The sequence below is a fragment of the Diabrotica virgifera genome, chromosome 9 (assembly GCF_917563875.1).
Source record: "Diabrotica virgifera virgifera chromosome 9, PGI_DIABVI_V3a".
NCBI classification, from domain to species: Eukaryota; Metazoa; Arthropoda; class Insecta; order Coleoptera; family Chrysomelidae; genus Diabrotica; species Diabrotica virgifera.
Window position 1 is genome coordinate 185747228 of NC_065451.1, and position 26235 is coordinate 185773462.

The following is a 26235-nucleotide window of genomic DNA, read 5'->3' on the forward strand; positions in this document are numbered from 1 at the left end:
ACGCTGCCGTATGGTCAAAAGCTCAAAGACTCAAAAGAGATAAATCACCAATCGGTAGAAGTATCGGTCGACTACGCAAAAGATCAAGTGACAGCCTTATATGGCTCCAGTACACGTTGGGCCAACTAGTTGGCCAATGAGTTGGGCCAATAAGTTGGGCCAAGTAAGAACAGTGAATACATGGTGATTACACGTTGGTGGAGTTATCAGTCTGCATTAACCTTTCTTGGTGGATAAACTAAAAACAAACTAATAAATGATGGTTTTGCTTGTTTTCGATTCAGAGGGTTGCACACCCGCTAGACAGGCTGTTTCTACCATTTCAGGCGTTTTCAGTAGCTTTTGTTAGCGTGCACACCTCTGAATCGAAAAATAGCTCCACCATCATTTTAAAGGGAATCTGAAAAATAATTCAAATTTCCCATTAGACGCGATACAGCGACACCTCATAACAAATTGAAGAGTCTCAGATGCAGAATCCACCAATTTAATAAAAGTTAGAATGGTAAAGAGTAATTTAAACCTGAGACTTTTCGCCTTGAAAGTTCTTACTGGTACATCCTTAATCTGCGACTTTTTCAATTAATCAGACAGCAGACGACGAATATAGAAAACGAAAGGGAAACGATCACATTCCGCCTTCATTCGTCTAGGAAAAGAACAGCAGAGGAACTTTCAGTACTCAAACCGAGTAAAGGAAATAAAATACTAAATGATGGTTTCGCTTGTTTTCGATTCAGAGGGTTGCACACCCGCTATACAGGCTGTTTCTACCATTTCAGGCGTCTTCAGTAGCTTTTGTTAGCGTGTACACCTCTGAATCGAAAAATAGCTCCACCATCATTTTAAAGGGAATCTGAAAAATAATTCAAATTTCCCATTAGACGCGATACAGCGACATCTCATAACAAATTGAAGAGTCTCAGATGCAGAATCCACCAATTTAATAAAAATTAAAATGGTAAATAGTAATTTAAACCTGAGACTTTTCGCGTTGAAAGTTCTTACTGGTACATCCTTAATCTGCGACTTTTTCAGTTAATAAGACAGCAGACGACGAATATAGAAAACGAAAGGGAAACGATCACATTCCGCCTTCATTCGTCTAGGAAAAGCACAGCAGAGGAACTTTCAGTACTCAAACCGAGTAAAGGAAATAAAATAATAAATGATGGTTTTGCTTGTTTTCGATTCAGATTTTGCTTGTCTTCAGTACTGAAGACGCCTGAAATGGTAGAAACAGCCTGTCTAGCGGGTGTGCAACCCTCTGAAAATCGAAAACAAGCAAAACCATCATTTATTATTTTATTTCCTTTACTCGGTTTGAGTACTGAAAGTTCCTCTGCTGTCCTTTTCCTAGACGAATGAAGGCGGAATGTGATTGTTTCCCTTTCGTTTTCTATATTCGTCATCCGCTGTCATATTAATTGAAAAAGTCGCAGATTAAGGATGTACCAGTAAGAACTTTCAACGCGAAAAGTCTCAGGTTTAAATTACTATTTACCATTTTAATTTTTATTAAATTGGTTGATTCTGCATCTGAGACTCTTCAATTTGTTATGAGATGTCGCTGTATCGCGTCTAATGGGAAATTTGAATTATTTTTCAGATTCCCTTTAAAATGATGGTGGAGCTATTTTTCGATTCAGAGGTGTGCACGCTAACAAAAGCTACTGAAGACGCCTGAAATGGTAGAAACAGCCTGTCTAGCGGGTGTGCAACCCTCTGAATCGAAAACAAGCAAAACCATCATTTATTATTTTATTTCCTTTACTATTTTATTACATGTACCAGTAAGAACTTTCAACGCGAAAAGTCTCAGGTTTAAATTAATATTTACCATTTTAATTTTTATTAAATTGGTGGATTCTGCATCTGAGACTCTTCAATTTGTAAAAACAAACTCTGATTATGGATATGGATGTGGAGACTGTAGCAGCCGCAGCAATTAATTTGTATAACGCGTTCAATGCTTATAGAAAAGTGAACCAAACAAGAGAGATTAAAACCAATGGCGCAAACGACGGTGCTTTTACACCGAAAAAAGTATTCATATTAAAACACAACCTTAAAATTAAAAATTAATACTTATAAACAGTATCAGTATTGTGAGAAGATAAAACAAATATTTTAATTTCAACGACAACAACGTGTTCATAACCAAACAGCTGTTTGGCAGATCGCGCAAGTCCCAAAAATCCTTTGATTTGTGCACCAAATACCGAGAAAATTCGGTTTGTAGACCAACGCTGACCGCCAATCGCAAACTCATGCCAAGTGGTCCTGTACACGTTGACCCAACTCCTTGGCCAAACTGATTGGCCCAACTGATTGGCCCAACGTGTACTAGCCCCATTACAGGTATCACTCTGCCAATGAACAAGCAGAATTGTTTATAAAAAGAACAAAAAGAACAAGAAGTTCGGTAAATTGTGAGAAGCAGTTGTATCCCTTAAATACATTTTGAGAATATCTTAGTAATCTTTTTCTCCAATATAAAATGGATTATATCTAGGTATTACCCTTATCACCTTATCGAGATTATTTAAGATCCTGAAAGATTTTTGTTATTACATTATTACAAAGCTGTTATTTTTAATAATTAACAATGAGAGCTAAGCCCGTATCGAGGCGGCCGCGGCTGTCCAATGGTGCATTTCATATTAATTAGGCTTTTATCTTGACGATAGTTACCTACTTAAAAAGTGAATAATATTAGAAATAATATTATATCTATCTATCTATTACCCTTGCGACATCCAATATTGGACATAGGCCTCCTCTTCGCTCCTCCATCTTTCTCTATCCTGAGCCATGTGCATCCATTTTGAGCCTGCTTGGTGTTTTAGGTCATCTACCCATCTCATATATGTGGTCTTCCTCTCTTTCGTTTATATGTCCATGGTCTCCACTCTGTAATAATTTTATTCCATCTTTCGTCTTTTTGTCTAATCGTGTGACCACCGAATTTCCATTTTAGTTTAGCTGTTTGACGAGTAGCATCTTTAACTTTTGTGATATTTCTTACCCAGGAATTCCTTTTTCTATCTGACAGTCTTACGTTGATTATTTGTCTTTCCATTGCTCTTTGTGTTTTCGCAATTCTGTCCATATTCGCTTTTGTGAACGTCCATGTTTGACATCCATATGTAAGGACCGGAAGAATACATTGGTCGTAGATTTTCGTTTTTGGATATTGAGGGTATTTTTTATTCTTCAATATGAAGCTGAGCTTACCAAACGAGGCCCACGCTAACTTCGTTCGTCTCTTTGTTTCTGCTGTTTGGTTGTCTCTATTCAATTTTATTATTTGTCCCAAGTATATGTATTCATTCACTTCCTCTATTTGGTTTTGTTTAACTACGATTCTTAACTCATCCTCTTGATTTGTTATCACATTTGTTTTGCTGTAGTTCATATTTAATCCAACTTTACTGGCTTCGTGGTCTAGTTGTTGTATCATTATTTGTAGTTGTTCCTTGTCTGTAGCGATAATGACGATATTGTCAGCGTATCTTAGGTGATTTAAGTATTGGCCGTTAATGATGATTCCATATTCTTCCCATTGTAATCTCTTGAAAATGTCTTCTAGAGCTTGGTTGAAGAGCTTCAGCGAAATCGCATCTCCCTGTCGAACGCCCCTTTTGATAGGTATGGGGTGTGTATTCTGTTCAAGTTGGATCGTAGTTGTGGCCTTACTGTATATATTAGAGATTAGTTCTGTATACCTGTAATCTACTCTGCTATTGTGTAGTGATTGTTTCACTGCCCAGTGTTCTATGGAGTCGAATGCCTTTTCAAAATCTATAGATACCATATATATGGGTATTTGGTATTCATTTATTTTCTCAATAAGTAACTTCATTGTCAGTAGGTGATCACATGTACTGTAGCCTTTTCTGAATCCTGCCTGTTCTTTGATCTGATAATTGTCGAATTTAGGGGTTAGCCTGTTGGTTAATATTTTAGTTAACAATTTATGCATAACATTAAGCAAGGTAATCGGTCTATAATTGTTCAGATCTTTTTTGTCTCCTTTTTTAAACAATAATAGGGTGATTGCTTCATTCCAATTACTGGGTATGTTTCGTGTACTTAGTATTTTGTTCAATAATATATATAAGACTTCCCTTGTAATTTTTCCGCCATTTTTAATCATCTCCACTGTAATGCCGTCTCTTCCTGGTGATTTATTATTTTTCATTTCTCTCAGGGCTTTCTTTATTTCTGATTTGCTAATCTCTGGTTGTAGGTCAGAGTTAGCATTTTTTATTTTAGTTTTCAATTTTTGAAGAGTTTCTTGTGTCGGTGGTTGCTTTTCTTGATATAAGTCTAAGTAATACTGTTGTGTTATTGCTAATATTTCATGTATATCGTTGGTCTCTTCTCCCTGAGTATTTTTGATGGCATTTATTTCTGTTTTTACCAGTTTTGGTTGTAAGTACTTCATATTCTTGTTTTGTTGAATAATTTTTTCAACTTGTTCTTCTTGTTTCTTTCTTTTCTCTTCTTTTATCTTTTTCTTGATGCTTTTGTTTATCTTTGAATACTCTGCTGTTGATCTCTTGTTTTGTTGAGCTAGTGTTCTCCGTTTTTCCACTAATGTTCTTATTTCATGTGAGATCCATTCTTGTCTTTTCTTTCTCATGGGTGCCACTTCTTTCCCGGCTTTCAGTAATGTTTGTGTTAGAATGGTATTGATTTCGTCGACTCCTTTATTTACGAGTTGATTTTTATCGGGCATGATGTTTTTTATTTTCTCTTTATACTCTTGTTTATTTTCCCTTAATTTTTCCATATTTAAATTTTGTAAATTTTGTGTTTATATAATATTAGAAATAATATTGGAAAAAAAAAATAAAAAAGATACTTGCCACTAAACAACATTAAGTGCCAGAAAGTAATTTATCAGGTAAAGTAATATACCGGGTGGACCAAAAGTCAGTTAACCGTTTCGTATATTAATAAAAGCAAAAATATCTGAAGTAAAAAAACGTTTATTGTTTATTGTAAATAAGTAGGTACAAAGAAGTGCATGCTTTACATTGTATGTTCAAAATGTAAACCACATTCATCACCTACATTTTCGGCAACGCGTATACACAGTGAAACAAGTCTATCTACAGACTTCCAAGTTGGCACGGAGAACTTCAAATTGGCAAAAACTTATCTTTAAGGCCACAAGGCAAAATCACAGGGCGTCAAATCTGGCGAACGCGCGGGCCATTCAATTGTATTTCTTCTTCTTGTCCAATCACTAAAGTGGTCAATTAGAAACTCAGTTTAGGCACTTTTCTCATTTTGTTAAAATTCGCTCTAGCCTTTTCTATTCCAATTTTAATCTCCTGGAAGTAATCATTTGTGAAGTTGATCATTGTTCCAAGATATGCATATTGGTCTACTCGTTCGACATTGGTTCCGTTTATGAGGAGATTCTCGTTATTTCTTTGAGTTTTAGATAGTCTCTTTTAGATTGGCTATATATCGCTATTCTGTTAACCAGTCTCTGAACATCTTCAATATTTTCGGCTATAACAACAGTGTCATCCGCATATCTAATGTTGTTAATACGAACTAGGTTCACCTTTATTTTAGCTGTTTTACCCTCAAGAGGCTTTTAGGATCTCTACCGAGTAGGCGTTAAAGAGAACTGCCGCCAATACGCATCCCTGTCTCACTCCACGTCTAATTTCAATTTCCTCTGACAACTGTTCGTTAACACGTACTTTTACTAGCTGCTTATAGTATAAATTAGATATGATCCTGAGGTCATTGTAGTCTATCTTCTTTAATTTCAGGACATTCATTAATTGTTCATGTCGTACTTTATCGAAAGTTTTATTATAGTCAATAAAGTTCGAGTAAGTTTGTACAAAAAATTCAGAATAATTTACCTAACGGGGCGGAGGCGAGCATACAGCCTGGATTACTAAATCACTGCATGATTAGTTATTTAATTTAAAATCTATTTTAGCCCAAGCCCAGATTAATTGAACACTTCCGGTATTGCCTTTAGTCAATCTCCTTTCAAGTATCGATTGTCGGTGGTTGCCACATACGCCACCGATACCCGCCGACGTGTTAACAAATCTCTACTAATTGTGAGCCACTTTGTGCTCTTAACGGATTCCTTCCTCTAATCATATAATTAGATACCTGCTTGTATTTTTATTAGTTCACGTGTCTCTACTGTTACATTTGCGAAAATCTAATAACGGGCTACTCGTGCAGAGTGCATTAGGTACCTACAGAGCACAATTTCATTTACTACTTACTATTCACGTGCTTTTGCTTTAATTTCGTTTTGTACGTGTTGTGTTTAATAAAATCACGTCTTATTAGTGACACATCAAAGCTTGCATAAAAATGTATAAAAATATATTTTTCTATTCTCATACTATAATATATCAATTATAATGTCACTACCTGCATCATATTGAACTTCATTATGATACAGAGTTTCATTAAGATACAGATTTTTAACCAATAGGATCGCGATATGGCATTCGCGATAAAGGTGGTACACGCGCAGAGACCAATGTCATTTCACATTTCATGAGTTTCTAAGTATAAGTTAATTGCACCTTGTCGCCAGGCTTTTCAGAGTTGTTTTTATTTGTAAAGAAGTTAGGACGTAAAAATAAAACCACTTGAATTTTTATAGACCTTTATCTCTCGTGGCTAAGCAGATTATATTCGGAGCCAGCAGTGGTAAGCACTATATTAAATCCGTCGAATTAAATAAAGTACGCGGCAAGATCATGAGGCATCAAGGCAGTAAATGGAGACAAAATCTTGGTCTGTCAAGGATTTGAACGCGGTGTTTGCACGCTATTACCAATGCAAATATCTCTAGGATTACGCCTCGTTTTTATTTGCTGAATGTGCAATATTGCAGCGGATCCGCAGTGCCATCTATACGCTCGATGTGTCGTCCGCCCACGTCCTCTTCAGCGGCGCCCTTTTGGAATTTCGGGATAATGTATTGTTATGCTCTACTTTATCTCTTTTATTAGATTGATTAGCAAATTCTTAATTTAATTAATTACTAAATTATTTTAATTTCTGCCTATATAAACAAAACCAAATTCAAATTAAATTTTATAATAAACTTTATTCTCAGGGCTAATTTTGTATTCGATGCAATACCTTTAATTCGTGGCTTCTAGTATCTCTAGTTGCTTACTCCTTCCAGGATAAGACAGGGAAATTAAACACATTCAATATCATATAAATGTATTCTATTATTTATTTATCCAATATCCTGTATAAATAAGATTTGAAAAACAATACTAAAATCTAAATTTGTTGCAACAATTTATTACTTAATAAATCAAGCTTTAATTCTGATGTCTCCTTGTTTTAACAAAAAAAAAATTATTTAAGTAAATTATTGTTTATTCATACTAAATTTAATAAAATTTACTTTTGTCCTTTTGAATTGATTACTTAAAGCTGGAATGACTAACTGAGTTATAGAACTGTTCAATACAAAAAAATGAGCATATATGGTGTGGATAAAAATAAGCTCTCTCCGTTTCAAAAAATGATTTGACTAACCTTTTTGTTTCTTAACTCCTTCTGTTCCCAGATTGCGTTGTCCTTGATTCTCCCACACGTACTCTTTTGATGTTGCGACAAAGGTCCCTCTCGTCCAAACTGCTTCAAAAACAAACAAAACCAGTACTCTCTCGAATTCTCCACTCAGTTTCCTCCTTGCTCGATATCTTGTGCAAATAGATACCAATCAGCTACTCGTTCTAGACAGAACAAAGGAATCTTCCTCGGACACAGGAAAATTTTACTTCTCAACCGGTCAACAATTTCGTTTCAACTTTATTCTGCTCGCAAAGGCCGATTTCACCACTTTACACTGACTTCTCACTTTTCAAAAACTGGACTGCCATCTCCCGATATTCATTACACAGTCTAACTTTCCTCTCTGAAATTCCGACTCCACATTCTCATCCCTTCCAGCGATCTTTCTCTACCAATCAAAAACAACCTCTCTAGCCAAAACATTCATACTTTCCTTTCCTAAGAAAACCAACTTAATTTGTGTCCAACTTTCCATTTTGTTAAAATTCTGAGACATCAAATTACTATCGTTTTTTCAAAAAACTAAACAAAAGGTCTTACATTCTAAACTCAATAAAATTTGTTTATCGTTTAAACCTTTTACGAATTATTTACAAAAATCCTATTGATGTTCACAAAACGAAATAACATGCACTTTCCAATATTTTCGAACCATTGTCTGTAAATCCTTTCAAAAAACCCATTAACGAAAACCACATTAACGATTTCACCTTCCCCGAAAAAGCACTGTTTATTAACTGTTTATTATACTCTATACAATTTTTGGTCATATACAGGGTGAAGAAAATCTACGATCTCGTGGTCCATGATATAAATTTATTTTCTGAATTTTTCCAAAAAACCATTCTACAACAGTATGTAATTACACACAATAATCGCATAATTTTTAAAACAGAAAAAAGTTTAAAAGTAATTTTTAATTTTTAGTAGAAAGTTATAATACTCATCTATGGTCTGCTATAGGACTCTACAAACCCATAATATTTTACGTTGAAGCGTGTTTTTGTCGAAAGGAAAACAGTTTATAAACATCCTAAGCAGCGACGATTTTGAACGCTCATATCTTTGTTTATATAAACATCGGCGCTTATTCGTGTCAATTCCCAATACGATATGAACCAAAACTTCAACCAAAACTCGAATAAAGAAATTCGTGTTTTTAACGTAGTCTTAGAAAAACCACTGGTAGAGACGTTTCGTGCTACAATTAACATTAGAATTCGTAATTTGCGAGAAATTAACAGGGTCTACACCGTGAAACAGTAAAGCATTGGAAGAGATGGAAAGACTGCGAAAACTGTAGTAGGTGTAAATAATGATTTTGATTTAAGAAATCTTCTTCTTCTTCTACGGCACTACTGCCCAAATTGAGACTTGGCCTCCTTTGTTTTAAGAAATTTATGGAGAAATTACAGAAAATGTACAATGTATGTATCAAATGTTGAAATAAATGCAAAAAATGTGTCTATCATGTACGTCCTTTTTTTAAACATGACGATATATTTTTATTGTTTGAAAAGTGTAAGACGAAAAAGTAAAAAATAAAAAAAATGAAAAAAAAATTAAGAAACGCTTTTCTTGAGGTACCAGTAACTCAAATTAAAAATATAAAAAAATCAACTAAAACGAAAAAAATTAAAAAAATTCAAACTCGAAGGATTATTCTAAAAAAACTTTGACGGGTTAAATAAATATACAAAAATCTCACACATTCGTTAAAAAATTGAAAAAATCTAACCCATTCGTTAAAGAAAAGAGTGAGCCACAACCAAAGAAAAGCGTTTTGTTTTTTTTTAATTTCATATTTTTTTATTTTAAGATTTCTTATAAGTTTTAGATATTTAATTATACTCTACAGAGGTTTAGCATAAACTCTATTCAGTCTAGTTCAAATAATATATTGTAGCACACATTATTATGTGAAGCAGGGAGCCGATTTGGGAGTGTTATTGTAAACAACTGTTTATTGTTTATTTGAATATACGGTTTATCTAATACTATTAGCTTAAATCAGTCTATTTGCTACATAAATGTATATACAAATCAACTAAATATATTACAATATTGGATATGGAGGATATTCATTTGGTGTTATTAGAACAGATATACCACACACTTGATAGATCAATATTTGCTGACCCGATATAATTGATGCTGTACATGTAGGTTTGTCGAATTTCTGATTATTAGTAGATACCGTACGCTAGTGGTAGACTGTTTAAATATGAATAAGATCCACCTTACATCCAAAGATTGAATAACATTCGCTCTTGCAGTGATTGTTGCAGTTTAACCATATTATATTAAATAAAATTGATGTCTTGCTAGGGTTGTGTATATATATGTGTGTGTGTAAGATCCTGGCATCAGACAAAATCCATTTGCCACAAAACATATAAATTCTTAATTATATTAAATGTTTTCATGTTGTCTATGTCTTTAAACTATAACGCTATTTTTGAATTACTGATAAAATTAATTTCTTGCTAGGGTTAAGGATTTTCTTTTCATGTGTCATGTCTTCTTCGCATATATATGTGTCATGAGCACCCAACAAAGAATTTCTCCTGCAGTGTGCATTGGCACACATGTGTGACGACTAGTCCATTGCCTTTTTGAGAATATAGAATACCCATAATGTAAAAAAACGTTTTATTATTAAAATAAAATGAAAACTAGATATGAACTTGAAAAGCAAAATGCAAAATACAACAGGTAAAAAATAATAACTGCGTTTCATTTCCTTTTACACTGCGCGTCGGAGAAAACGGGCCACCCAAAAAATAGGTCATTTTTGATGTCTTGAATTTTCTAAACCTTTGTCAGATTTAAGTGATTTTTTAATATTTAATAACTTTATTCTTTAACAATATCGCTGTAAAAATATTGTTACTAGACAGGTAAATTGTCATTGTATACCGGGTGTACCAAGTACCAATCAAACTGTGTTTTTTCTCAAAGTTCACCACACCTTGTAAAACCCAACTATGGCCTCAGGTGTTCCCAACATTCTGTTTTTTTATTCATTCGCTTATGTTGGATAATAAAAAGTTAGGTACTTTAACAACTAGCTAGAACTAATGTTCTTTATGAATACAGGGCGTTTCTAAATAAGTGCAACAAACTTTAAGGGGTAATTCGGCATGAAACAAATAATGACCGTTAGCTATATAAACATATGTCTGCAAATGCTTCATTTCCGAGATACGAGATGTTCCGAGATGTTTCCGAGAAACTGTCGATTTATTTATTGCTCTAAAACCGGTTGAAATATTCAAATATTTGGTATGTTTTAAGATAGATAGTTATTTGCGCATTTTTTGACATGCAATTAATAATTTTGTATTCTCCATTGGCGCGCATACGAGTCATATTACCCGTAGAAGAGAATACCATTTTATTATTTTGATCTTATTTTGTATTAGGATAAAAAGAATATTATTCTTCTATTAACGAAACATGCGTTTTACTGAGTCTGTGGTCCCAACGAACTACCCATTAAAAGGTAGCAACTCAACATCGAAGCTCATTGGTATGTAGGAAATCGGCGTAAAAGCGCGTCGCTTGACATCGAGACGTTAAGGAAGGAATTTTTTTTGCCTTCCCCAATAATTCAGTTAAGAGTAAACAGTAGCGATTAGTGTTGCCCAAATGCAAGACCAAGACGAGACTTAGACAGTCTTGGTCTTGGTCTTGCGCCAGTCCACCTGGTCTTGGTCTTGGTCTTGGTATTGCGCTCCCGGTCTTGGTCTTGCAGCAAGAGTCTTGCAATTCTCGCAGTTGCCCATTAGCCTATTGCATATCTTAGAACAACGTAACAAAGAGGTTCATTTTAAGCTTGAACATCATAGCCATAGTAAAGACTAGCCAAATTAATAAATATCGAAACAAATGACACCGGGTGGGGTCTGAACCCACGATCTAAGTGATCCCTGCCTATGTTCTAACTAACTAAAGTTAAAACTACCTCTTAAAACCCACAAAATTTCATTTGCATATCTCAACCGGTTTTAGAGCAATAAATAAGTCGTCAGTTTGTAAGAAAAATTTCAACCCCCCTATTTGGTAAACAAAGCATTTATAAAGTAAACGTTTACGAAGCAAACTGTCATTACTTTTTCGTGCAGAATTACCTATTAAAGTTTGCCATACTTCTTTAAAAACATTCTGTATTGATGAAAAAAATGGCTAGTTAAAAAAGTATAGTCCGTCCGCTATAACTTTTCCCATGCGGTACGATTCATTTTCAATCAAATTAAGTCAAAACAGAAAGTGAAACGTACGCCGATATGTGTAGTATATAGTAAACAATATTCAAAATGTATATACACATCGACGTTCGTTTCAATTTATGTTTTGACTTAATTTGATTGAAAATTAATCGTACCGCATGGGAAAAGTTATAGCGGACGGACTATACCTGACTTTTGTATTAGATATCCAATATAAATGAATGAATAAAAAAACATAATGCTAAAAAAATATGAGGCTATAGTTGGGCTTTCATTTCAGTATGCTATTGCATGCTAGAATAATAAGTTAGCATAATGCTACAATATTCCATAGAGTGAGAAAAAACACAGTTTTATTGGTACACCCGGTATACACTGATAATAATTGACCTGTCTAGCAACAATATCTATTATTACTGCGATATTTATAAAGAATAAGACAAAAAATAAAAAAAAAATCACTTAAATTGGACAACAGGTTTAGGAAATTTGAGACATTAAAAATGACCCGTTAATATTTCGGTATTATGTTTACACGATATCCGGCATTATCTCTATACTTTTGTCTGGTTATGATACTTACAAATAACAGCCGCTCTGTTCCGGCAAATTTTGTTTAGCCGAGTGACCTCATAACACAGGACACCAGTATACATTATTATAGTAAGACTATTTTGTATTGTTTCTGCTGACTGTGCTGCAGAAACAATACATAATAGCCTTACTATAATAATGTATACTGGTAAGATAAGATTTCTGGTTAGATTCCTAGAAAACTAATAATGAAAAAAATTATTTATGTAAATTTATAAAGTGCTAAGGTGACATATTTTTAAAAAGTTTGGATACGATATTCAATATTACTGTAGGCGTCGCAACGCAGGAATGTTGTGTTATATGAATATGATTAGAAGTCGACTATTCTCAAAACCAGGACAATTAATTTCAGAGCAAAGGAGTCGGCTACTGAGAAAGAATGTACTAAAATATTTTATTTATACATTATAATAATGACCTCTGATTACATGTCAAATGTGTCGAGTGTTCTTTTAATATTTTGATTCGCTATGTATATTTATGGTATTGTTCGTAAAGTCAAATTTTCAAAATTTTTGTTACAATTTTTTTTGTTTCTCATAGAGTATCTAAGCATATAGCCGAACTTTTATACTCCCTAAAACGACCCTCAGTTCTAACTGCAAGACGCAAGAGTCTCGCATACGTAGTCTTGTTCTTGCTCAAGTCTTGCGCGGTAAGTCTTGGTCTTGGTCTTGCTAAAATTAAGCGGTCTTTGTCTTGGTCTTGCGAAAACGCAAGAACAAGACCAAGACTGCAAGACCAAGACCGATTTTGGGCAACACTAGTAGCGATCAACAGGTAGCGACAAAATATAACTTCGGGAGATAGTATCATAAACTTTGGCAACAGTGGTAATCTTTGACATTATCTAAGATTAATATTTTGACAATATCATAGTCGCGCTAAATGGAAGTAATAGAAAACGATTTTATTATTAATAAATAGATATTTATAAAAATAAACCAAAATGGGTGAAAATTTTATGTTAAGATAGGTATTTAGAAAGGTATTTGCATGAAATATCTAATAATAAAACAATAATAAATAATCATTTTTTGTTGTGAAGCGAAACAAATTTCGATTTTCGCATAAGTTTGGCACGGTTTTTAATGAACTTTTTCTTGGAAAGTTTCACTTTATATTTCGTTTGATTTATTTTTCCATTTTGTTAAACTATTGATAATATTTTTAGAATAAAAAATCCTCCTAAAACTTTATATACTCGCATTAGAATTCGAAATATTTTTACGTAAAATATACTTACCTACCTACATATAACAAAAACTCACAATTAACAACAATCTATTCTTTCAAAGAGGCCAACAACTTATACAACAACAACAAATATATAATAAATTACCTATCAATAAACACTACTTTCCTATGAAACAACTAAAACGAATTCTTAAATTAACACACTACTGCACTGAACAGATATCAATAAAGATGACATAACAGATTAGAGAAAATCTGACGCAGATTTTGTCAAAATGACAGTGATAATTTCTCTATGTTGCCTAATTAGTAATAACATGTTCGATTTCTTGTTAGAAATAAAAAATTTTAGTAGTTCCAAGATTACATAAAATCTAGGCATGGAATAAAAAAGTTTATTTGAAGAAAGTTTTTTTTTAAGTTATACTTTTTTAGGCGCGATATGAGGGTGATTATTTATTATTATTCTGCGCGCATGAGCATCCCGATAGTATGGTATTAGTCATTATACGGGCTCTGATTGGGTGTTGAAATGATCTGTCAATAATAATTGTTTAATCTGGAGGTAAACAAATGTTGTATAATATATTAGTTTTATTGTTGTGAGGACAGAAACAAAAAAGTTTATATTGCAGTGACTTTTTAAATAGTTTTTAAAAGCAACAGGTACGTAATAATTGTAAATGTTTCAGTGTCCTAATAAAAAATTTCATAGATACCTACCTATTTGAACCTACCAAAATACATAGTATGCAATACTTTTATTTACATAATTTGATTACCATCAAAATTTCTATCAATATTCACCTAATATATTGTTTTCTTACTCTATGTTTTGTTGTATTTTTTCAATTCTAAATCATTTCAATTCAAAATCAAAATAATTTGATTTAATTCAGAATTGTCAAAAGTTTAATCCGTTTAGTTACTTGAACTTCGCACATGATGACGTATAGTCTCCGTGGATAAGCTTTCAAGGTGAATGAATTCCAACACCAACCGCTCTAATAAGCGGGTTCGAACCCCAATAGAAACTTTTATTTTTTTTTATACATTTTATAATTGTAAGTGTATTTATTATATAATTTTATTTTCAGAAAATACGTATATAGTTAAAAAAATTTCCGAAAATTATTGTTCAGAAATCATTTGTGGCATTTTTCAATGTGTTTGTGTGTGTTTTATTCTTTTATTATTTTAATTTTTGGCACTTTTTAATAAAACTGTTTGAGAAGTATTAAGTATAAATTAGTTTAACATTTAAATAAAATATAAATAAAAGTATATTAATTTCGTTTAAATCATATAATAGAAGTATAACTTCTTACGTGCGTACAAAGTACACACACATTCTTTTTTTTTCTTCTTAATGGCGGTACAGGCTCCTTTTTTCAATATTGTATTTAGTTATAGAGTAATTTCCACGTACTAACATATTTCTGAAATTGGGCTGTGTACCGCCATTCTTTATTATATTACGAATATGTGTGCCAAATATCTCGACAAAATATTCAAAATTAGAGCCGCAATCTTGGAACGCGTTTGTTGCTACCTGTTGATCGCTACTGCAGCCTCTTACTGTAGCCTTGATCCTTTAAAAGCGGTTTAAACTTTCGAAGTAATTTAACTACAACTGTAGTTAGCTTTGAACATGACAAACTTGATTATGCCAATGCCATATGCCAATTCATGTAAACTGAAAAGTGTGAAATTAGTCATTTTTAAATAAAAATTTAAAATTTATATAATTGTAGGTACTCATCAACGTAAATTTCTTTGTAATATTTCAATACTGATTTGGCTTTCATTTACAATCTGAAGCGGTGATCCAATCAGCTAAATAACGAACTGTTTGAATATAATTTCTAACTATACCACTAACGATGTACGGTGTTCCATACAGCTTCACACACGCACCGACACACACACACACACATACACACACCACCGATTATAATTAAGTGAAGAGCCTAGTAGTATATCCAGCAAAATATTCAATAATGCATAATGCTGTGATGCTTAGAGGTCAATCTAATGAACTACAGACAGCTTGTGTTTGACGATAATCTGGTCGCGTTTCCCTGCATAGGGCTCGTTGTTAAGCTTAAGCTCAGCAGTACGTTCCGAATATTTGATTAATTATTCCTGACATATCCTTTGGGCAAGCTAGTATCGTGTTTTACATCGATGCAGGCTTTCATTATGTTCAGGTGCTTATACCAGTTTCTGTTTGTAGAAAATGTATATACTGCCGACACACAAAGAACGTCGAATATAAAATTAGATACACAAAACTAAAGTATGGTTCAAGAGTTTGCAGCTGTTCTAGATTGTCAATAAACACTCGGCAGCAATGGCCCACTCTATTATATAATCATAAATCATAAGCATAAGAAATAAACAGTAAACTGCTCTAGTAATGAAAATATAAAACAAGTAATTTTTAACTTGAATTAAAAATAATCCTTAATAATTTGGTCTCAAAGAAGGATACTGGATAATGTTCGTCGGCTATAACTTTTCCCATGCGTCACAATTCATTTTTTAACAAATTAAGTCAAAACATAAAGTGAAACATACGCCGATGTGTGTAGTATATAGTATAGAGTATACAAATACAAAATGTATAAAAGGACTAACCGAGAAACTTAAAACAATAAGAAATAAATTCAACATTTCAACAACATTCAGAATAACAAACACATTGATATCTATTTTATCTTAAACTAAACCTAACAATGAAATATAAAAAAAGTAGCACACTATTTGCGGATTTTGCATACCTATATTATCGATATTATACAATCATAAGATTTGATTCCAGCAATAAAATTGCTGGTAAATAACTTTTCCTTGTATTTTGCTAATTAACCCAGAGTAAATCCCACATATGTCAAAACGCATGGTACAATGAACATAGAGGTCAGTGGAAAGATTCAAGTATAGTCCTAAAAGAAAAAGAGAGTAAAAAGAGAAAAATCAAAGAAACGGCTATAATTATGCTAATTAGTAATTAAGTCAATAGAAAGAAAATACCACAATTAGTAAGTCAATAATATATCGAGGATAGTATATCGTTTATATTTTAATATTATTTATATATCTATGTATATTAATATTATGTATAATTTAAAATAACACACATATATAATCAGAATTTTGTGTTAGTTTTGAGAGTAAACTAAATGTAAGACCAAATACTTACCATATGGGGATAGTATTATGACGTCTATTCTTGGTTTTTCCTCGTGATTTACTATGGAATCACTAACACGATAATTTTACTGTCACCATTTCATGTGGTTGTCTTTTTAAAGACGAACCACATGCTATGATTTTTGTGACGGATATTCTTAAGTTAAAGTTGATTTCATGTAATCGAATGAACTATCTTTCAATGAAGTCGTCCCAGGAACGCAACTAATAAATATTGGCAAATACCATTTTAAAGTTTTCTACTTTAAAATGTATAGAAAATATAATACATTTGTCTTAATTGCCGATATGAATGTGTCAGATTAAATTAAATTATTAGAAGAATTTTTTTACTAAGTAACAAAATTTGTTTAATTTATTAATATTTTGTATTTCGATAACGACCTCCGAAGTGAATGTCGAAACGTCATTGAAATCATTTTTCAATTTAAATTATGGTTTGTTTCCCAATTAGTATACAGTAAATTAGATGAGAAGAAGGTTAACGAGAGCAAGGGGCAAAGCAGATATTATCCCTGAAGTTAAGATCGAACAGATCTAGGAAGGGATCCGCGCAGCAAGACGGAATTTTCCAGGAAAATTCGTCCATAGAAAGAAAAGCATTGGAAAGAACTGTGTGAAAAGGTGGATGAGGACATCTGGGGTCAGTGATACAGGATCACTATAAACAATTTCTATGCGTACCCTCCGTATGAATTGCCTTAGGACAAAAATCTCCAGGTAACATGAAAGCTTTTCCGGTCCGGCAAATGGCTTGAAATATGGAGGAAAAATCGAGCTTAGCGTGCCCTACCATTTACCAAGTTAACACTACAACGGTCTTTAAATTAAAAATGGATCCGCCATTTTGTTAATTTACAAATGTTTAGCTACTGAGTTCCTAAAACACACGATTAATACCTGGTTGCACCAAGAGATCTTAACCTCCAGCTTAACTAAGCTCTACTTATAGATAGGGCCTCCTTGAGTTGCACCATAATTTAAGATTCTTACCTTATTATCAATTATATCTATTAATATATTGTGGTATTCTTATGGTAATATATTATAATTAGATTATATTAATTCTTATGATATTCTCGACTTAAGCTTAAGATCTGTTTGTGTAACCGCGCATTAGGGTGGTATTAAGTTGGACTCCTACAACCAAAGCCTTCATTTTAAAATTGTGAACATATACCGGGGGTTATTACTAGTACTGTAAGTTATTACCATCAAAATTAAGTATGGAAGTCTTCATGCACCTTAACAATTAATATTAACATAACAATAACCAGTGAGGATACAATTAGTGATAATATAACAGCATGGCAGAACAAAAATTCAGTAGAATAATCCATAGTAATCAATCTGAGGTTCACTACACCAATCAAATCAAGAGCTATGTAAATAAAAATCAAAATGTATATATTTATTTAAAGAATCAAAAATGTATGTTATTTCAAAATTAGTAAGCAGATATAAAGAATCTGTAAGTTGAATCTATAGTACTGTTTAGTTATGTAAAATTAAAGAGTGGCATATCTGTTAATAAAATCAGTTCTCTTGTTAAGTGCAGTATGATGCTGGAAGTATATAACACATTTCCAAAAACTTTTAGTGTACATTTCTTTTAGTGTCAAACCAATAATAACAGAGAATTTGAACCTCTTTAAAATTGTCCTTGTGGTTTAATGAAATAGCATGTTTTGCTAAGGCGCAATGATGTTTGATAAGTTAATATCACTACAGTGTGAAGTTAATCTTCCCTTAACCCATTTGCTGCCGATCACGTGCTAGCGAGTGATGTGGTTATTTCAACCAAGCGCCGTTTTCGCGCCTGCGAGTGATAAGGTTACTTCAGTCAGGTGCCGTTCAACAGAATGGCTCCTAGCCAAGTTCCATCCTCTTTGATCGACAGTTAATGGGTTAAGTGAACGTCCCGTGTCTTCTTCTTAACGTGCCCTATCAAGTCCCCTTAACGTTGTCGATTAACATGGTGAAACTGTCTCTGTCTCGAGCCATTTTAATAGTTGTTCTACTTTCTCTATTCTCGTCCACTCCCGGATATTCTTCAACCAAGAGGCCTGCTTTCTACCAATTCCTCTGCGTCCTTAGATTTTACCCATCATAATAAGTTGAAGAATATTATACCGGTCTCCCCTTACTACGTGTCCAAAATAGGCCATCTTTTTATATTTTATGTAATCAAGCAGCTCGCGGGTGAAATTTGCTCTCTTAAGGACTGCCACATTTATCAGCATAGCAGTCCATGGTATTTTCAGTATACGTCTGTACAGCCACATTTCAAAGGCCTCCAAACGATTAATGGTGGATATTTTTAATGTCCATGCTTCGACACCATACAAGAGGACTGACCAAATGTAACATTTAATCATGCGCTTTCGAAGTTGAAGTTGTAAGTTATCATTACAGAAGAATGACCTAATTTTTAAAAATGTCGTGCGGGCTATCTCGATTCTACATTTTATCTCTTTATCTTAATCTAGTTCTTCTGTAATATGGCAACCAAGATATTTAAAACTGGGTACTCTTTGAATTATATGGCCATCAACATATAACCGTGAATCTTGATGGGCCAAACGGCTAAATACCATGAATTTTAAATATTGAATGGGTTGCATATGTGAGTCCATATTAAATATAGTAATGAAACACAGACTTACTCACAATCATTTAATTATACTTTGACGACCGGTTTCGATCTCTACAATATACAGATCATCTTCAGGTCGGCGTTACAAGTAGTTAAATGCTACAATAAGAGAAAACTTGTGTTAGACCAGTGTCTGATTGAAGAGATGTTAATAGAAAGCCAAATTTAAAAAAATTTTTATAAAATTTTTTGACATAAAGGTTTGCAACTGTTGACATTTCAGAATATTGGTATATACAAAGTCAAACCTATGAGTAAAAATGCTCATAGTCATGTATGTGCAAATGGGTGCATACAGTTTGAATTTGTTGAAATTAAAATTTTTAACCATTAAAAAACAAAATAAACATAAACTGACTTAAATATGCTTCCAAATTCAAAGTAGTAATAATAAAAGAGATAGTAATATTGTTCTAATCTACTTACATGCCGTTACAAGGATTGCGTTGCAACTTAGTTGTTGTCATATTAGTACGTCCAAATTATGCTAATTGGTTTGTTGGGATAGTGATAGGGTAAACAGACATGTTACGTAGGTTAAACACAGTAAGATTTCGAATTTGGAATGGATCCTGAAGGAAGATGCGTATGTGAAACGGGTGATGTTTTGTTAGAATGGAGAAAGACAATGCTCCAGGAGTTGCGTATTAATTGTAGCAAAGTATGAAATGTTATTCTAGGCTCTTGTACAAATGTGATGGTCTTAGCTCGTAGATGTTATACGATGCGGGCAGAGGTCAAAGCATAGGAAATGACAAATAGGAAAATGTTGTCATAAATTAATCTAATTTAAGATATGTTGTTCTCAGTAAGTTAACTGAGGGATGTCATAAGTATAATAATATCACAATATTATGAAGTAGTAAGTGCCATACACTGTGAAACTATGAAGTGTATAGAAATTAAAGGAAAGCTAGTTAGTTAAATGAAAAAATATTAATATCAAAACATCGGTTAAGAAACTTTAAATTGAAAAATTGAAAAAGGTAAGAAATTGATAAAATTAAAGATTATTTTGTTTGAGCTATTGTATAATGGGATATGTACAAAGAAAAAGAAAGAAACGAAATATTAATGGAAGGGTGTAGGCACTTACTTGAGAATAGTTTTTAACTAAATAAATAAATTAACACATAACACATAGGGTTTAAAAGCACAAAGACATAACAATTATTGGTAAAAGGTTTTTTTAAGGGAGGTAGCACTACATTTCCCCAATTACTATTTAACTTAGTTTTTACTTCCTAAATTGAAGTCTAGTTTTTGTGTTTTCAAGAGGGAATATTGACAGTGTAGGCAGATGTAGGTTATCTGAAATGTCAAAACACTTCTTCTCAAATGTTGTACAGTAGTTGCCTATTTTAATTAAATCTCTTAGTAACATAAAGTATACAGCATTTTCAAATTTTACAAAAAAGATAGTTGTTAATTTATAGCATTAATAACAAAATCTAAACTATATGTGTAACCACTATTGTGAAAAAACTGTTGTAACAATAATAAAAATACATGATTAATTATTCTACATTAGTATTCAAGTAGAGAAGAATTAAAGTAGAGAAGAAGTGTTGAGTTTAAGTTTAAGTAGGCGGTGCATAATCTAACGTACAAGCATATCACCTGTTGCATAATTGTAGATGAGTAAGATAAATTGATTAGCCTAGTCTATTTAAATTTAGTAAATGAAAACAGATATAAAACTTGAAAGTTATAACGAAGAAAAAGAAAAGAAAGTTGGTTGGTAGTATTGTTAATATTGTAGTCGTGGCAATGCCACGTCAACGAGGTCAAAGGAAGCGGAATGTTTAATGACAGGTGTGTGGAGGGAGGTAGGGGGGGTGTTAATTTAAAAGAGAACCTAAAGTTTGTTTAAATCCTATTTGTATTTAAGTATTGGTGCCAACCAACTTCCTCATGCGCCATAAATGGTAAGTTATAAATTTAAAGTATTTAATAGATTAAAAGGTTTTGATAACTTGTACAAAATAATCATGCACTTCCATAGCGGAACCTATTAAATTTATAAAGCTATAATATAAAATGTGTAGTCTTAGTGAATTCAAAATAATTTAGGGTGACATTTTTAAATTGAGAAACACGTGTTTAATGTTTAAGAATATTGCACTGATCAAACTCCGTATTAAATGTTCAAACGGTCAGGCACCTATGGGATATTAACAGAATGAGCTCAAATGCCATACCAGCAAATTTTCTGACATTTTAAAAAAGTTGTAGGTTACCATTTTTATATCACCACGTGGAAAAGTGCAGATGGTAATTGATTGTCCAGTAATGAAGCTAAGATGGGAAAATTGGCTGTGTACTGAGCTACAAAATCATCAAATTCAACAGGAAACGAACAATGGAAAATGGATTTGAATAAAATTAAAATTAGCGGGATTTTGGAAATTAAGAGTGAGTAGTTGTTGTAACTTTTTAAAAATTGTAAGAGTGTGTATAAGATTGTGAGTTGGAACTATGGAGTAGTTTGAATGAAAAGGCGGGTACGATAACTGCTGTTGGTGTATGTATATTGAAAGATAGATTTGAAATAAAATTTTAGATTTTGCAGGTTTGAAGTTTTAATTAGATGTCAGGTTGTGTACTGTACTAAGAGTGGGTTATTTTATAGTAAAACTGAATAAGCTGGTATAAATTCAAGCTCTAATTGGGCATTCAATGTATGTCTAGTAGGGTCCTTTAAAGATTTTAAAATCTCAAAATGTTCCAGGTTATTCAGGACGTGGCCCTTTTTGCAGATGTGAAGAATTTTGAAATCAATGTCCGGATTGAAATTATGGTTGGAGTTACGGATATGTTGGGAAAAATGAGACTGTCCAGATGTTGGGCGCTGTATGTATCTAAGATGTTCCTTCAATCTGGTGTCGAACGATCTAAAGGTTCTTCCGACGTAATATGACGAGCAGGTATGGCATTTAAGCTCATAAACTCCACAACACTCAGATCTATCACGACTGTCCTTGTTATTCAAGAAAACCAAACCTAAATTTGAATTAGTTCTAAAAGAAATATTACAGTAATCTTTAAAAATATGAGCTAATTTGTAAGAGAATTGACCTGTAAATGTTAATGATCTATATGGTTTTGGCTCCTGTTCGACTGGAATAGGCTGTGTATATACTCGATGTTCTAAAATTCTATTTGTTTTTTTGTGTAAAATTTTATTTACTAAGTCCACAGTATAACCATTATTAACTGCTATTTGTTGGATAATTCTTAATTCTTTATTAAATGAAGTTGAAGTCAATGGGATAGAGACAAGCCTGTTGATGTAACTATAAAAAGCAGCCAGTTTATGTTGTATGGGGTGGTGTGAATCGGCAGGGATAACTGTACCTGTATGTGTTGGTTTTCTATAAATACCAAAGTCAATCGTTCCATTTCTGAGTGTCAATGTAAGATCTAAAAAGTTCAAACTCTTTGAGTCATTCTGAATCTCTAAAGTAAATTTAATAGTGTCATGTAAAGTATTGAGGAAATCTAAGAAATCGTGAAGAATGTCAATTGTGCCATTCCATATTATTAAAGTATCGTCAACATACCTAGCGTAAAATTTAATATAATCTGTAAATGGATTATTTTTCACTATTTTATTAGATTCCAAGTCATTTAGAAAAATATCAGCTAATATCGGTGAAAGAGGAGATCCCATAGCTAGTCCGTCCGGCTGCACATATGTGGTGTTGTTGAAATTAAAGAAATTCTGACTCAGACACAAATTCAAAAGCTCTGTATACTCAATAATTTGATTAGGATGGTAATTATTATTCCACAAGTCTAAAGCAACAATACTGATAACTTCTTGTGTTGGAATGTTAGTAAAGAGATTAGTTATGTCTAAGGAAATCAATAAATCTTCATTACTAAGATTAACTTCTGTAATTTTATTTGTCAAACTTAAGTTGTTAGAGACTACATAATCGAATTTATTGTTGTAAAAGGTTTTAAGGAATTTGTTTAAGTGAGAAGCTAATGCATGAGTGGGAGAATCAGTAAAGGATACCACTGGTCTGATTGGTATGTTTTCAAAGACATCAGTCTTGTGTATTTTCATGAGACCATAGAGTCTGGGAACGTTTGCTTTAGATGGTAAAAGTTTCTTTTTAGTAGTATTATCAAAAACTTCAGTGATTTTATTGATGGCTGTTCTAACTTTAGTAGTGAAAGTATTAATATTGACAGATTTTGTTAGAAATTGGTTATCTAGTATAAAATTAGTGACTTTTTGATGGTAGTCTTGGGTGTGTAAGACAACTACAGTGCTGCCTTTATCTGCTTTAGTGATTGTAAGGTTATTTTCACTAATTTTCTTATCAATTGATTTAATGGTGTCCTTAAATTCATTGAGAGGGTTTCTGTGATAGCCCTTTCTGTTGTTACAAATAGCCTCCTTTTCTTTTTTCAGTAATACTTTCAAACTGCTCCTAATTTCTTCTGTGTTTTCCAGTGGTATTGATTGTAAGATACTTTCACTCTCAACTCCGAGTAGTTCTAGATTTCTAATTTGTTGTTTTTTAGAAGATTGGGGGGGATTGAATTTGAAACCTTTTTGGAGTAGAGACAGTTCATTATTTGAAAATACTACGTTAGAGTAATTTATGAAAGGGGTATAGAATGTATGTTGCTCAGAGCCATCGAAAATGTTGTCTGGGTCAGAAGATATAGATGTATTAATACTATGAGTTTGATCAGGAAGATCACTAAGACTAGTATTGGTAGTAACGTTTAATAATCGTTCAGAAGTATACAAATCAGAATTTGTAAAATTAGAAGGTGTTACAATATAAGAGCCATTACTGTTACTATCCACCACAAGTTGGTCATTGTTAAGTTGTGAAAACACAGATTGATTTGACAAAATAATATTGTTATTTACTCTATGTGTTATAAATTTAAGTTTCTTGATCTTGTCATGAAGTTTCATATATTGTCTACTCCTATGAAAATTAATAGTCCCATGTAAATCACGCATACATTCATCAAACTCGAGCGCTGTCATTCTTCTATGTAAGCTGTTGTAGATTGTCTTCAGTTGCAAGTCAATGGTGTAGATATGTTGGTATAGTTTCCGAATCTCATCCCTAATGATGGATCTACCCAGAATTTTTACTTGTTTAGCCTTCGTTGCATTGAAGTTAAGTTCTCTTAGTCTACCTCTAGCATAACTAGGCAGCAGGTTGAGACGTAAACATTCGTTGTTATAAAAGATCTTAGATTTTTGTAACATTTTCTTGATGTTCAGCTCCTTGTAACGGTGTAGCAAAGTTGCTAGTCTTGCATTATTCAAATATTGAATGGGTTGCATATGTGAGTCCATATTAAATATAGTAATGAAACACAGACTTACTCACAATCATTTAATTATACTTTGACGACCGGTTTCGATCTCTACAATATACAGATCATCTTCAGGTCGGCGTTACAAGTAGTTAAATGCTACAATAAGAGAAAACTTGTGTTAGACCAGTGTCTGATTGAAGAGATGTTAATAGAAAGCCAAATTTAAAAAAATTTTTATAAAATTTTTTGACATAAAGGTTTGCAACTGTTGACATTTCAGAATATTGGTATATACAAAGTCAAACCTATGAGTAAAAATGCTCATAGTCATGTATGTGCAAATGGGTGCATACAGTTTGAATTTGTTGAAATTAAAATTTTTAACCATTAAAAAACAAAATAAACATAAACTGACTTAAATATGCTTCCAAATTCAAAGTAGTAATAATAAAAGAGATAGTAATATTGTTCTAATCTACTTACATGCCGTTACAAGGATTGCGTTGCAACTTAGTTGTTGTCATATTAGTACGTCCAAATTATGCTAATTGGTTTGTTGGGATAGTGATAGGGTAAACAGACATGTTACGTAGGTTAAACACAGTAAGATTTCGAATTTGGAATGGATCCTGAAGGAAGATGCGTATGTGAAACGGGTGATGTTTTGTTAGAATGGAGAAAGACAATGCTCCAGGAGTTGCGTATTAATTGTAGCAAAGTATGAAATGTTATTCTAGGCTCTTGTACAAATGTGATGGTCTTAGCTCGTAGATGTTATACGATGCGGGCAGAGGTCAAAGCATAGGAAATGACAAATAGGAAAATGTTGTCATAAATTAATCTAATTTAAGATATGTTGTTCTCAGTAAGTTAACTGAGGGATGTCATAAGTATAATAATATCACAATATTATGAAGTAGTAAGTGCCATACACTGTGAAACTATGAAGTGTATAGAAATTAAAGGAAAGCTAGTTAGTTAAATGAAAAAATATTAATATCAAAACATCGGTTAAGAAACTTTAAATTGAAAAATTGAAAAAGGTAAGAAATTGATAAAATTAAAGATTATTTTGTTTGAGCTATTGTATAATGGGATATGTACAAAGAAAAAGAAAGAAACGAAATATTAATGGAAGGGTGTAGGCACTTACTTGAGAATAGTTTTTAACTAAATAAATAAATTAACACATAACACATAGGGTTTAAAAGCACAAAGACATAACAATTATTGGTAAAAGGTTTTTTTAAGGGAGGTAGCACTACATTTCCCCAATTACTATTTAACTTAGTTTTTACTTCCTAAATTGAAGTCTAGTTTTTGTGTTTTCAAGAGGGAATATTGACAGTGTAGGCAGATGTAGGTTATCTGAAATGTCAAAACACTTCTTCTCAAATGTTGTACAGTAGTTGCCTATTTTAATTAAATCTCTTAGTA

At 32.6% G+C, this 26235-nt stretch overlaps 1 protein-coding gene and 1 long non-coding RNA gene across 2 annotated transcripts in view; one reads left to right on the forward strand and one right to left on the reverse strand.

Moving 5' to 3' along the window:
• LOC126891812 (uncharacterized) overlaps positions 1 to 26235 on the reverse strand; it is a 999773-nt gene that overhangs the window by 723540 nt on the left and 249998 nt on the right. The window lies entirely within an intron of this gene.
• LOC126891813 (uncharacterized) lies at positions 19449 to 22582 on the forward strand. Its single transcript, XR_007700583.1, has 2 exons — positions 19449 to 21912; positions 22229 to 22582. It is a non-coding gene; the product is annotated as an uncharacterized LOC126891813 (long non-coding RNA).